Source organism: Struthio camelus, chromosome 6, assembly GCF_040807025.1.
Source record: "Struthio camelus isolate bStrCam1 chromosome 6, bStrCam1.hap1, whole genome shotgun sequence".
NCBI classification, from domain to species: Eukaryota; Metazoa; Chordata; class Aves; order Struthioniformes; family Struthionidae; genus Struthio; species Struthio camelus.
Window position 1 is genome coordinate 35,735,568 of NC_090947.1, and position 13,514 is coordinate 35,749,081.

The 13,514-nt window shown below is 56.2% G+C and overlaps 1 protein-coding gene and 2 long non-coding RNA genes across 4 annotated transcripts in view; 1 reads left to right on the forward strand and 2 right to left on the reverse strand.

The window, feature by feature from the left end:
- Positions 1–5,940, reverse strand: part of STEAP3 (STEAP3 metalloreductase) — a 28,174-nt gene extending 22,234 nt beyond the window's left edge. Inside the window, exon 1 of one of the 2 annotated variants that reach the window (XR_011141975.1) lies at positions 5,712–5,855. The gene's annotated coding sequence lies outside the window, so the exon portion shown is untranslated. Of the gene's footprint in view, positions 1–5,711 lie in introns of both variants that reach the window. The other variant, XM_068949154.1, reaches the window with a different exon arrangement.
- On the forward strand, positions 1,409–11,462 carry LOC138067669 (uncharacterized). Its single transcript, XR_011141977.1, has 2 exons — positions 1,409–5,285; positions 11,051–11,462. It is a non-coding gene; the product is annotated as an uncharacterized lncRNA (long non-coding RNA).
- On the reverse strand, positions 11,295–12,945 carry LOC138067668 (uncharacterized). The gene is made up of 3 exons (XR_011141976.1): positions 12,787–12,945; positions 11,934–12,038; positions 11,295–11,434 (listed from the first exon to the last, which is right to left on the reverse strand). It is a non-coding gene; the product is annotated as an uncharacterized lncRNA (long non-coding RNA).
- Between the last annotated feature and the right edge of the window lie 569 nt (positions 12,946–13,514).

Genomic DNA, 13,514 nt, shown 5'->3' on the forward strand with positions numbered 1-13,514 from the left:
TCCGTCTCTCTACCTAGCTCGTATTTTTCCTGGAGGACGAGCAGAACCGAATTTTCCAGTCAAGGCCCTCGTAAGCACTGACCGCTCATTTGACGTGACACTTGCGCTTATACACCCCAGCACGCTGCCCGGCAAAACCTCTGCCTCGGCCGTCTGTCCCTCACTCGGCGTCCGCACAGCCCTACGAGACTGGACATACCTGTGCCTGACTTTTTAGACCACAATTGTTAAGCCTTAGTCTCTCCTCTAAAATGTTTCCAGCTCGGTTTCACCTACAAATTTAGCTGGTGCCTCCCTGTTCCACCAGCTATTACTGCAAACACGGACTGCGCGGGCACTGACCCTCCCCTCTCAGGACTCCCTCCAGTTTAAACACTGACAACTATTGCGGATGTTGTTTTTTTGAAGCTAGCGGCGAAGCCAAAGGCATGTCCCTGACCACAGGATGTTCTCCACCAGGACCAAAATTCAAGAACGTGTTTCGAAAGGGGGAGAGCGGAGGAGAGGTGGTCACCAGAACTTTCCACATTGGCAAAACAGCCTGTTTTTCCCATGCTTTCTCAGACATTTTGGCTACAGTTTTCCTACAGAAATACCTCAGCCTGTAGGCACCCGGCACGGACAATTTCCCCTCCCAAGGTTAAACAGAAAATGTTAATGTTGGGCAGAAAAATCACCCGTCTACAATACAGGCTGTGACTTAACTGAACTGGAAAACAAACTTTTGACCGACTGCCTTTCACCAAAGCTGCGTACTTTTAAGCACGATTGCCAACAGGTTCTGCCACAGATATCCTCCAACTCTGCTCTCCCAATTTTCCAAAGTCCAGTTTCACCCTGGCAGTGTGACCAGGCATGGGAAAGGTGAAAGCCTCCCTTGCTAGCAACACTTCCCTGCCTCTACAGCAAAGGAAACATCTGAAGAGCTTCACCAGCTGTTGTGGGAAAGCAGCATCACCGTCTGCGGGATTTGCTGACGGTGCTTCTTGCGTTGATACAATAACAAAAGGCCTGAGAAGGGTCTGCCTTGTAATAAAGCTTTACAATGTGGGAATTGGAAAGACCGAGCAGCAAATGCCTGGTGTTTTCATCGTAAGACCGCGGAGAGAGCGTGCTGAAGCAAGGCAGGATTTTGGTGCAGTGGCGTTTATGCTGACAAACAGCACATGTAACTTTATCTGCCTGATGCAAGTCAGAATAACAAGGTTATTTTCCCAGCTTATCATCTCACAGTTCTTAAGAGATGCAGATGGACAGCTTAAAACAACTTTAGGTGCTGTAACCAAAGTCCTACACGGCGTCTATGGGTTTCTGTTGTGGCCTTAGTTCGCTTGCTGCTCTCACCACCTTAATTACTATCTAACAGTGACTCACCCATTTCTGACCTTCCCCCCCCCCCCCCCGGAAATTCAGGAAGAGCAGGTGAGCAGCCAAAAATTGGGCTACTAAAACCTTTTCGGGTAGATCTAGTAATACCCTGCAGCTAGACATGGCTGCAGGGGGTACTTTCATTCCTGAAACAAGCAGGAGAAAATCTCTTCCGCCTTTCTACAGGCAGACGGTGTTGGGCCTCGGGTGACTTGCAGCCTGCCGTTTGGTTAGCAGCTTGAGGGACTTCAGAGACAGTGAAACCGGACTTGAGCAGTCCCTGCAGGGCTCTGACGGACAGCGGCTGCTGAAAAGGCTGTTTCTTCCCAGGAAAAAGGCAGAGGAATTGCACTGCGCGCACACGGTGATGTTTGGATTGGCCATTCCCGCGCCCGCGGCGTTTGTTAGAAGGCTCTCCAAGGTCAGCACGCCCTCGCATTTTGGGCTTTGCCTCTCACAGGGACTCTAGAGCTCACGCAGGACCACACAGGGCGAGAAGATGGCCAGGGAGGCCAGTTGGGGCTGAGGGAAGACAAACCCTACTGCTGGCCCGGGCCCTTGCTGACTCTCTTGCTTTCTTCTCTGGAAACTCAGGCAAGGTGGTGGCCAGATGGCCCTGTGCTGGCATCCCAGGGCAAAGGAGGGCAGAGAAGAGTAGTTTTCAGATAGCCCTGCTCCAGTTCTAGGCTGAAGCAAGCCCAAAGGGGAGATGTGAGCTCGTCCTTCACCCCAAAATACCTTGAAGGAGACCGGCTGAGATGCAAGCTCCCCTCTGCAATTTCTGAGCCCCTTTATCCTTCGGGGGGGGGGGGGCGGGGAGCAATGGGTGGGAGAGAGATGCCCTCAGCTTGCTTCCAGGAGACGCATGGGACCCTGCACGGACCCTACCCTCGGTAGGTGGCCAGAGAGCGGAGCGAGCTTGCCTCACTTGGGAAGCGTGGCTTTTCCTGCCACGCTCTCGCTGGCCAACCTGGGGAGGCAGATTCACTTCCCCCGAGCTCTGGGGCTGACTGTGACTCCCCTCCTGAGTTCGGGGAGGGAGGACGCAGAGGGCATAGGGGCAGTGTTTCTGCCCGATTATGAAAATGCCACTGTGGGTTGGGAAGTCTTGACGTGTGGGTCCTGGTGCCTTTGAGTCGGCCGCCCACGCAGATGCTGTCCAGGAGAGTGGCTGAGCATGAGCTGAATCTCCAGCCCACCTGCAATGCAAAATACCTTCTCTTTTGCTCAGCGACATTTAGCTGCTGAGCCTCGTGCTGGGAAACGGCTGTGTGTGTGCAGCTCTGACCACCTATTCTACATTTCTCTCTGCTTTTCCTCACTCCTTGTTAAATGCGTGATGAGATAACAGGAAAGGAGGAAGAAGAGGGTGCGTTACTGGCCGAGCAAGAACAGGAGGGAAACCAAGAGAAGATGGCAGGCGGTTCCACCTGAAAAGAACCACAGCCAGACGATGACTACGGTGATCACATTGCCGTGCGAGGATAGCCTTTACTTTGCCTGAACCGACTGCATCTTCTTCTGGCCAGGTTCAACAGTCGTCGCTGCTCCCAGGGAAGCCTCGCGCTCAGCAAAGCCCCACAGGCAGCCTCGAGGCAACCGAGGCCGAGAACAGCTCACGGCAGCGCGCATCTGTCCCAGCGCCGACGGGGCGAATCGCCGCTCCACCGCTATCCCGTCGGCAAAAGGCCAACGGATTTCTAGGATGCTGCTTAATTCCTTTCTCCGTACAACACGGCACTCACTACTTTGCCACTTCTCATCCCTTACCTCTGCAATTAGCTGGGCTTGATGGACCCGAGACCTCCCGCCTGCCCACGCGCCCCTGTTGGCTGCAGCACAGCGAGCGCTGCAGTTCCCGAGATGGGAAAGGCCACCTTTGCCGCGGCAAAGGCCGAGCGTCCCGGGACCTCGTGGCAGCAGCCCGCGGGAGAGGGCCCCGAGCGCCAGCTGCGCTCTGGTGCCTGCTTGCACACGGCGCACCCTCTCCTCTCATTACGGAAAGGTCAGAAACGGCCTCCGTAAGCTACATTTGCTATTGCAGCCAGCTGCTGGCACGCTCCGTTAATTGATGCTTTACGGCTTTTAGGTCCTGCCCATCTGGGATACCTTTCTGATGGTCTTTAATGCATTTTTGATGTTAGGTCTGCTGGACTGCTGCCCACCTCCCCCATCTACGGCAACAACGACCTCACGGTGAAAAGTTAATCTATTCGGAGTTACTAAAGTGATGCAGGCTGGTAGGTATTAGAGCTTGTACACCATCACTAGTTGATACCAGCGCACTTTTGTGGTGGAAACATTATCTACAGACCCTAATTCTTGAAGTCTAGGGCCTGTGGGTAACTCTTAGGAGAGCAGTCATATGAACAAAGCTGAAATGCATATTTAAATGTTACCATGATCAAGGCTTCAGCCAGACTTACAGAAAATCTGAGAACCTGAAACAAGGTGGGGAGGGGGAGGAACTTATTGTACGTCTTAACTCCTTAAACCGTAGACAAAATTTTCAAAACTGTTCAAGCGACTTAGCCTCCAAAGTATCTCAGGGCTTTTGAAAATGGGACGTAGGCTCCCAAGTCACTGGCATGCTTTCAAAATGTTTTATTCTGTCAATTAACATACACTTCAATTAAACTTGGATGAAGACGGGAAGCTGAATCCACTATAGGGCTGCAGGGAACACTGCTCTATGACGAAGCAGTAACTTAAAATTTGAAAATCAATTAGCATTTGCCTCCTTTACGAGGCTGACAGGAAAGCATGCTAATCAGCGATGGTAAACTTACAGATAACAAACTGGGGCTTTTTAATGCTTGGAACGTCACATATCGTTGCCACAGCTGCCAGCCTCTTCCACACTTCTCCTGAGAGTAGGTCGAGTTGGCCTACTTGTTCCAGGACAAATAAAAATGTGTTTCCCTTAAATCTAAAGCTTTGTCTATTTATGGGTGGAAATGTTACAAGGTCACACTCAAAGCATAGCTCCTAACATAAAAAAAGCAAAACAAACCACAAACAAAATAAAAAAAACAAAGCAAACAAAAAAAACCCCTACCTGCTTTCAAAAGGCATATTTTCCTGGGGTTTGCTCTGTTTTTTTTTTTAAACAAAGACTTGTTGAGTCATCAATGTTTTCTCTTTTACAGTTATGGAGGAGATCAAATGCATGCAATGGATATTGGATCTAGTATTACTGTCCATTCGTTTTACAGCAAACGCTATTTTCAAAGAGGAGAAAACTTAAGCTTGGATGCGGTATTTAAATCTCGTTAGCCTTCCATCTCCTGCGCCCACAGGAATATTGATACCGTAAGCTACAGCCTCCTGCTCCCACCGTCTCCGAAATTTTGATTCGCGCCCACGCCTGGTTTCCGAATACGTCCCCGCACCCCACGCGCCCGCCCCGCTGCGGCCGCCCTTACACGTCTCGCGCTTCGTTCCTCGTGGCGCCAACACTGAGCAAATGCTGAAGTCCCCCCGTGTCAGCGCTCGACCCTTTCCCCCCATTTCAGGGCCCCCTACGGAGGGAAACTAAGCGCTGCAGTGGTGGACGGGGTGGCCCTGGCCAAGTGTTTGGGTTTTTTTTTTTTCCCTTTCTATCTCTGCGCCTGATTTCCCCCTTGCTTAAAGCAATCACTAATCTCTTCAGAGCATTTGGAAAGCAGCGGACGAAAAAGCGGCAGCTAAGAGCAAACTGCTCGCAGAGGGGAACAACCCGTTTAAAAACTTGCGCGCCCGCACTCCGTTTTCTCATGCCGCGCTTGCGAGGCGCAACGCCGCGGGCGGCCAAAGCCCGGCGCTCCCTGCGCGCTACTGACGGCGCCATGTGCGCGGCCAGCTCCGCGGAGGGGCGCGCAGCTTCCCGGATTTCATTTCACATAGTAGCAACAGGAGAGCCTTGCGGTCCGGAAGAGGCGAGTACGACCTTGCAAACTTGCTGGGGGTGGGAGGGAAAGCCCCGCAGGTGGAGGCTGCTCTGGAAGCAGCCTCTTCCTTATTACTGTCACCACGGTTAGTCCGCGGAGGGCCGGGGGGGGGGGGGATCGCCCCCTCGGCAAAATTCCTGAGCTGCGGCCCCGACGCGCACACAAGAGGACGAAAACCCCGGCGACGGGTCTGGCCCGGCCGCGGCTGCCAGCTGGCTGCTGCGCTGCCGGCTCCCCGCGGCGCAACCCCCCGGGGGCCCGGGGCTGCGGCGGTGCCGCGGGTTCGAGCCCCGGGCGGGGAGGTTGGGGCGGGGCGGGGGGAAGGGGGCAGCCGGCCCGCGGGTTCGAGCCCCGGCGCCGGAGGGTTCCCCCCGGCCCCGCTCCGCACCGCCGCTGCCGCCGGCCGCTACTCACCTCTGCGCGGGGCCGGGCGCGGGCGGCAGCGCGGAGCCTCCGGCCGTTGTACGCGCGGCGCCGTGATGTCAGCCCGCGGCTCCTCCCCTCCTGCCCATGTGCCCGCCGGTGGCGCCCGGCCCGGCCCGACCCGACAGGACCCGGCTCGGTGCGGCCCGGCGTGGGAAGGGAGCGGGGGCGGGAGCGGCCCGACGCGCCCCTGCCCCTGCCCGTGTGCGTGTCCGCGTCGGGTGCAGCTCGGGGCCGACGGCGCCGCTGCAGCCCTGAGGCCCGGTGAGGGGCTGCCCGGGCCGGGTGGGCGGTTCGCGGGCGCGGCTCGGTGCGCCGCTATCAGCGGCCGCGCACCCGCTGCTGCAGCCGAGCCGAGCCGATAGCGGCCGGAGCGCGCCGCCGCCGGGCTGCCAGCAGCGAGGGCAGCGCGCAGGGGCGTCCCCCACCGCCCACCTGCAGGGCCTCTCTCAGCCGGCCCCTCTTATGCGAGCTGTCTTTGTAAATACCCCTGGAGGGATGCCCTGGAGTTGAGCCCCAGATGCTTCCCGGATCCTTCCTTAAGTCCTGCAAGTAGGGCGCTTTTCCTAACCTCTTGAGCTTCGCTGCAGGTTAGGCAGCTTTGTCTCGTCCCCTCGGCCCCCCGGACGCGGGCAGCGCCAGGCTCATCGCCATCCTCGCCGCCTCGGTCTCGCTGCTGCCGTTCCTGCCCTTCTCCTTGCTATTCTCCCCGTCCTCATTTTTCAGGATGAAACCAATCCCGATTCTTTCACCTTTTTTTTCCAGGCTGGCTCTGGTTTTTAACCTTCTTATCGTTCCCATCGCTTTCCTCTGTGCCTTTCCGATGTCTCTGCTCTCTTTTTGCCCTGCGTCGCCCCGAGCTGGAGCTCGTTCCCCGTCCGAGGCCTTATCGGCCCGCAGGGAGCGAGAGAGCTATCTCGCAGCTCTTAGGTACGCCGCGGCGCAGCCCAGGAGGAGATTTGCCTTTCTGCAGCTGGGTGACACCGTTGGGCCCTACCCGTTTGTGTGATCCTTTTCTGCCTACCCTGCCCTTCGATGTTTTCCCTAAGTCTTTCCTCAAACATCTTTGTGGATGTCTTTAGTGAGTCACTGCTCGGAGGGGTTTTGATGTGGGAGAGCTGGTGGTACCAGCTTCGTGGCCTGCAAGCGAAAAATAGGGGCCGAGAGCCCCTTCCACGTTTGCCTTTCTGTTCCTGCACGCACAGGGCATTTCATCGTGTCCCGGCGAAGACCGTCCGTGATCGAATCTGTCTGAGAGACCCAGATACTCTCTACCCCGTTCCTCCCTGTTTTGGTTGGCCTGTGTTTTCTCCTGCGTGTCTTGATGTTGTTACGTGCATGGCACAGCCTTTTGTGGAGACGGAAGGGAAGAAATCATTGAATTCTCCTGCACTTTCCGTATCTTGTTACCTGCACTCCCGCAGTATGTAAAGGACAAAATTTCCTTTTTTTCCCCTGCATTTTAATTTCTTTATAGAACCTTTAGTCATTGCCTCGTTCCTCCTTGGTCATTGAGATTCATTTTGCGCTATTTCTCTTTGATTTTTCAAGTCTCCATAAATTCCCCCCTGCAGCCATTTGGGTCTCCCTCTGTGCTCCCTATCTTTTCCTTGCACGGGGAAATCTGCCATTATGAATTTAATATAATGTCTTTCAGTAATGTCCAGCCCTCTTTTCCTGGACTGTTTTCCCAAGACCTTATCTGCAACTACTCTGAAGCGCTGAGATCTACTTTTTTTTGAAATTTCACTTCCTTTCCATAGGAAGCTATTTTTTGAACTTTTTTCTCAAAATATCCTCCACTTTTCTACCTGTCTGTCAGAAAGAAATGCATCAAAATTAACACTCATAACTTTCCTCATCTTCCAAAACCTGTAGTTGGCTTCATACAGGACAGGAGTTTGTTGAATATTTTGAGACCTGTGGTATCATTTCTTCTGCAGACCTCTAGGGAGGCAGCCAAAGTCTCCCAAAATCCATTTCCTTCAGATGGGTGCTGAAGAAAAGCTGTTGTGAACCATCTTTCTGTGTAGGTGACCTTAGGGGGGCTGGCAAGGTGGCATCGCTTCTGTGCTTTTCACCTTCACTCAGAGATACTCAGCTCACCTGGCTCATACTGACCCTACAAGCTGGTGTTCCCGTGTCTTTACCCATTTTTCCCCTTGCTCCTTGCTCGTTCCGAACAAGCTACATCATGCCACGTCCACGTTTGCCCTTCAGGAAGGTTTCACGATGCCAGATGAGTTCCTAGTTTTGTCGTGCGCAGTGACGTCCGTGTTCTTCCTGACACAGGTTTATGGACAGCTCGGATGTGAAGCGCCTGATCACGGTGTTCCTCCTCCTGCCTCTCCTGTGACCCCGGGTGACGTTTTCCTCCCCATCTCACTCTCTCGTTATTTGGTCCCGCGAGTGAGGCTCTTTGTCCCTTTCCCTCCTGGTTTCCCGGTGAGCTGCGGCCCGCGAGGGCTTTTCTCTCTGTCAGATGGACCCTTCCTGTCCCAGCAGTCTCCTTTCATGGACCATCGCTCCACGCTTGAAGGCACCGACCCTCTCCCGCCAGCGCCATCTGTGCAGCCGCGCCTCCGCGCCGGCGTGGCTCTGTCCCTGCCCGCCCCGTCCCCGCGGCTGCGCGGGCCGCCGCCACCTGCGCCCCCGCCTCCCTGCCCTCCCTCTCGCGGCCGGGCAGTCACTTTGGATCTGCTCAGGGCCGCGGCTGGCAGCCTGCGCGCGTGCCCATGTGCGGGCACAGCATGGGGGTGGTGGACAGGAGACCGGATGAACCTTGGCAGCTCCTGGCTCCTCTCTCGGATTTTGGCTCGGGGTGGGTAACGCGCCACGGCCGCCAGATTGGACGCTCCGCTCCCTCCCAGATGGGGGTCTCCAGCCTCCATCTTCTGTATCCTCCTTGTGGGGCAAGGTGAGCTTGCTGGTCCGGCAGGGCTCCTGCGTCTCCCTCAGCGAGAGGACGGGTGTCTCCTGCCCCGTCAACCGCACCAAACTGCTCCCCACCCTCGGCAGCGCTGAGCCGAGGGACGGCGGCCCGGGAGCCGGCCGCAGACGGACGCTCAACCCCCGTCCAGCAGCCACAGGTTGACGCGGGCCTCACACTGTGCTCGAGCTGCTGGTTTGTTAAGAGGATTTTTGAGGTCATTTGAGTCTGTGCGCCGACCACCATATGGGGCCTAATGGCAAAATGTCTGTGCCGAACGGAGCTGCCTCTGGGTGGTCCAGCGGTGCTCCCAGCCACATGTCCCCGATGGATAAGGGCACCGTCCCTCCACTTCCCCGAACCGGCCGCCCTTTGCTCTTCCCAGATACCGGTGGCGCGGCCCCCAGCCCCCCGGCCGCCTCACCGGCTCCCAGCGTGCACGCGCAGCGTTTTATCGGCCGACTTCGGGGCGGAAGTGAGTGGTGGGACCGTATCTGCTAAACCCTTGAGCCCGGAGCGGGGACAGGGTCCTCCTGGCCGGGGCCAGTCCAGCAGCCGGCCGGACACACCTGAGCAAACAGGCTGGTGGCAGCTGGGGTCGTGCGGGCACCCGGGGTATCATCCCCTGGATTTCAGGTGAAAGCACCGCCAAAATTTGGGGGATAATAACCAGCAAACTTCACGTTTGTAAACCGAGCCTCTTTGACGGGACAGTCGGCAAACGTCGCTCCTCCTCTGGCATGTTTGGAGCTGCTTTTGGGCTGGGAAGGGTTTTCCTGGGATGCGGTAATACTGTTTGGTTTTGAATCACCAAAGAAATGTCAGAAAAATGCAGCAGCGCAGAGGCCCGGGCTGGCGCTCGGCCCAGCAGCCCCCAAAGCCGCCGAGCCCGGTGCGAGCGCGACCCGCGCCCGGCGTTGGAGGTGACGCGGGGGTTAGTTCTTGCCGGGGAGCAGCGGTGCAGGGGGAACGAGCCCGGTTAGGAAAGCAGGAGGAGGTGCAGCGGCGAGGAGCCGCGATGGGAGAGGCGGACGTGGGGGGAGCGGCGATGCCTCCCTTAAGCCGGACTCGCACAAGCAGCACCTTGGTTGGGTGAAGAAGAAGCAGCCGATGCCCTGGATTTAGCCTTCCCTCCGGACCAAATCTACCCTCTGGCTTTACAGCTCACGGGAGACTGTGATGTGCCCCCATCCCCGCGCTGCTGCCGAGTCCTTGTCTCGCGTTTCCCTCGCTCTCCCCGCTCCGGAGCCGGCAGTTCGCGCGACCCCTCTCTCTGCCCCTGCAGCCTCCCGGCCCGGCCGGGGACCGGTGGCATCTTCCAAGAAGCGGGTCTGAAAACACGTTTAACACAACGCCACCAGAAAACGGACTCCGGCGACTAATCAGCTCCCTTCAGGCTATCGCCTTCGCAGCTGCCCGGCTCTTCTGAGAAAAATGTATTTTATCAGGCTTTTATCCAGGAGACCTGGTAGGGATGCTCTGCGCTCGGGCTGTTGGGGGTGGTCCTGGCCTGCTCTGCCAGGCACCACCTAGGAGGAAAAGTAGAAAAAGACCAAAAAACAAAAAAACCCAAAGCAGCGAAAGCTTTAAGGCAGTTTCTTTCAGGAGGGTCCCCATGAGCGTACAGTGTACTGACTGTGACGGGAAAACAGGTTAGTCCAGCCCAAAGCCCTTCTGGGGTTGCTCAGATACAACGCGTGCCGAGCGTCCAGCCCTCGCTTTGGGAATCGGCGGCAAAACTCGTTATACGGGAAATGGTTAGGGCAGGAAAAATAAAATCTTACGCAGGCCTTGTCCAGAATGGGTCCTGATATGCTACATATATATGCGTATGTATATATATGTATATATAAAAATAAAGCCAAGGCAGCTCTAGACGTAGCCATCATACAGATCACGACGACCAGTCAGGAGCCTTTGACAGAAAGGATGGTTTCCAGGCAGCTCCTTGATAACCCCTGTCGGAGCTGGACTGTAACATCCTGGCCTGGGCTCGGGCGCTGCAGCCGGTGGCGGGCGTCCCTGTTCCCGGTGCCGAGGTCGGCCCCGGGCTCGAGGCTGAGGGCTGTACCTCCAAACGCCCGGGCTCCTCCTGTTCCTGCCCTCTGCCCACGTGTGATTTGCCCTGATGAAGGCACCCACTGCTGTCAGCGCGCGTGATTTTTTATTACGAGCCCCGTAACAGCGAGCGCCGTCGTTCTTCCTCAGACGTCACGTGGATGCCGCAGAATCGCAACTCAGGTTTTCCAAAGTGAGTTTCTCGCCTTAGAGGTTTGGCACAGAAAACCTGCCCAAAGTCAGCCCCCAGAGGGCTACAGAAAAGGGGCCTGTCACACGAATTTGCTTGAAAAAAATCATGATTTTATACCAATCTTCTGATTTTTTTTTTTTTTTTTTGCAGCTTGACTTCTAAGTTTCCGTGCGGGGAGAAGATAATGCCGGGCGCCCGTTATCTGCGGCGGCGCCTGGGCTCCCGCCGGCGGGCAGCGTACCTCCTCCACGGCCGCACGCGCCCCTCCGGGCAGCCGGTCCCTGCGACACGCGCGGCAAACGGGGACCCCCGCTCGGGCAGGGCTGTCCCCTGGGGTCAGCCCCTTTGGTTTTGCTGGTGCATGAACCCACCCGAACCGGAGGAAGAGGGATGGTTAGCGCGAAGCTCAGCTCGAGAGAGTGACTTCCCGCGCCTCCCCGGCTCTGGCGGCTTCGCAGGCCGGGGACGGCACTAGGGTGGTTGCGCTTTGCCTGGAGCAGGACCTTCATTCATCTCCGGTTTCATAGATAAAGCCTGAATTAATTAAAGAAGAGAACAGAAATGACTTTGATTTTCAGAACACCACCAGAATCTCCTCATTGTAATAGCTCACATTAATAGCTGCTATAATTAAGGGGCTATCAGTGTTTCCACTGCAGACCCAGTTTTTGCAGGGATTTACAAATGGCTTCTATATTTTTTACTTGCGGTGAAGTACAGCAAGCCAGGGCATCACTTCTGACTGCAGGTACCTCCCTGTAAATTAGAGGTAATGCCGTTTGAACAGCAGCTAACTCCCCCATGGATTTCTTCTTAGAAATCCAGAGTCCCCAATGGCAGCGTGCTGCAGACGGCGTCTGCTCTCCAATTATACTCTGATTATACAAAATAATAAAATCAGGGGCCTTTTTTCTCTGCCTCCTGGTCTTCCAGCCTTTGAAATGCGCTTGGGGACTGCTTCTCGCTTTTTGTCATAATCAAAAAGGCTAAACATTTATTATTAAAAAAAGGAGGAGGAAGCTGAATTTCTCACCTAGTCATTAGCCCTCTGGTTCCCGTAACCTTTAGCAGAAGCGCTGAGCCCACCGTGACGATGCCGGTGATTAAACGGCCAGGCAGTGCGAAGGCTGCGAAACACCTGTAATGCAATAGCTGAGCAAATCCCGCCGAGGCTGTGGCCGGGCATGCCGGGCCTGGAGGCGTCTCCGCAAGGCGGGCCGCTCACAGCTACGCTTTGCATCCGCTACGGGTCCAGGCAGAGACGCGGCTGGCAAACGGGGGGATGCGTCACCTCTCCGTATGGAGAGGTTCGTCCTCCAGCTGCTGCAGCTGCCCCAACATTGCGTCCCTTTTTAATGGTGCTGTCCAAAGCCTGCCCGCCGCCGACAGTTGTCTTTGCGGGTGGTACCTTCACCATCTCCCGGTAAAGCGCAAGCCGGCGTTGCCCCCCCGCTCTGCTCTCGGGGCTCCTCGCGGGCCTGCACGAAGCTGTCCCGGAAATCCTCCCTTTTTGCTAGCAGCTCATTTTCCCCTTTGCAGAACGGCCCCAATTTTCCTACGACCTGCGGCCGCGGCGTCCCGACCTCCCGCCAGAGACTGACGGCAGGGACTTTCACGCCTTTGGGAAACTAAAGGCTTTCTCTAAGTTTTTCGGTGGGACGTGTAAATGAAGGGAGACCCGGCCGGGGTAGGATCGCTGGCTGTAGTGACCTGCCGGGGACCGAAGGGCGATGGAGGGGGGCGGGAGGGAAGGGTTCGGAGCCGGAGGGGAAGGTGGGCTGCGCTCATGCCGCTGCCGTGCTGGGCATCGCGCTGGAGACGCTGGAAAAGGGTTTCTTCCTAAGCTGTTTTACACGTAGCCACGTGGAGCTGCCCGGGAGTCTTACCTCTGCTCCAGCTCCAGCAGGTCCTGACGCACGCGTTCGTCGGGGTAGGACCGAGCCGCCTCTCGGCCCGGAGCCGCCAAGCCCCGGAGGGCGCCAGGAAGTGAGAAACGTTGGTTTTTTCTTTTCCGGAAGGCGGTTTTGTTAGGCAGAACGTGTCCACGTTTAAAAAAAAAAAAAAAAAAGGGAAAGTGAAAGGAACAAATGCAGAATTTGTCTGTGTTTGCAACGCGGAGAGGCATGGGAAGTTAAGGAGATCACAGACAATTGAATTTAATTGAAAAGGAAGATTTAATAAAATGAGACTTGAATATGAAGAGCTAATTTGAATTGAAGAAACAAGCTGCTGCCCTGAGGAAAGAAATTAGAGGCTGAAAATGATTGTATTTTGCATCCAGGTTCCAATTCTGTTTATATCAGGGTGGTAAAAAGGAGGAAAAAAAGAAAAGTAACGGCGGTTTCCTTGGCGCGGGTGGCGGAGAGGGACGGCACCTGCTCCGGCAGGAGTAGGGGATGGCTGAAACGCATGTGGCAAGCCGGGAGGGAGCCCTTGATCCGAGGCTTACGCGTTGCCGGGGCTGCTCCCGGTTCGTTAGCGCCGCGGTGTCGTTAGCTTGGCCCAAGAGTGAGAGACCTGGGCCTCGGTTTCCCCCCGCAGAGCAGCGCTGGCGTCTCCCCGTTTCGGGAGCTGCGGAGGGTGCCGTCAACCCCCCCGGGCCTGCAGGGCCCAG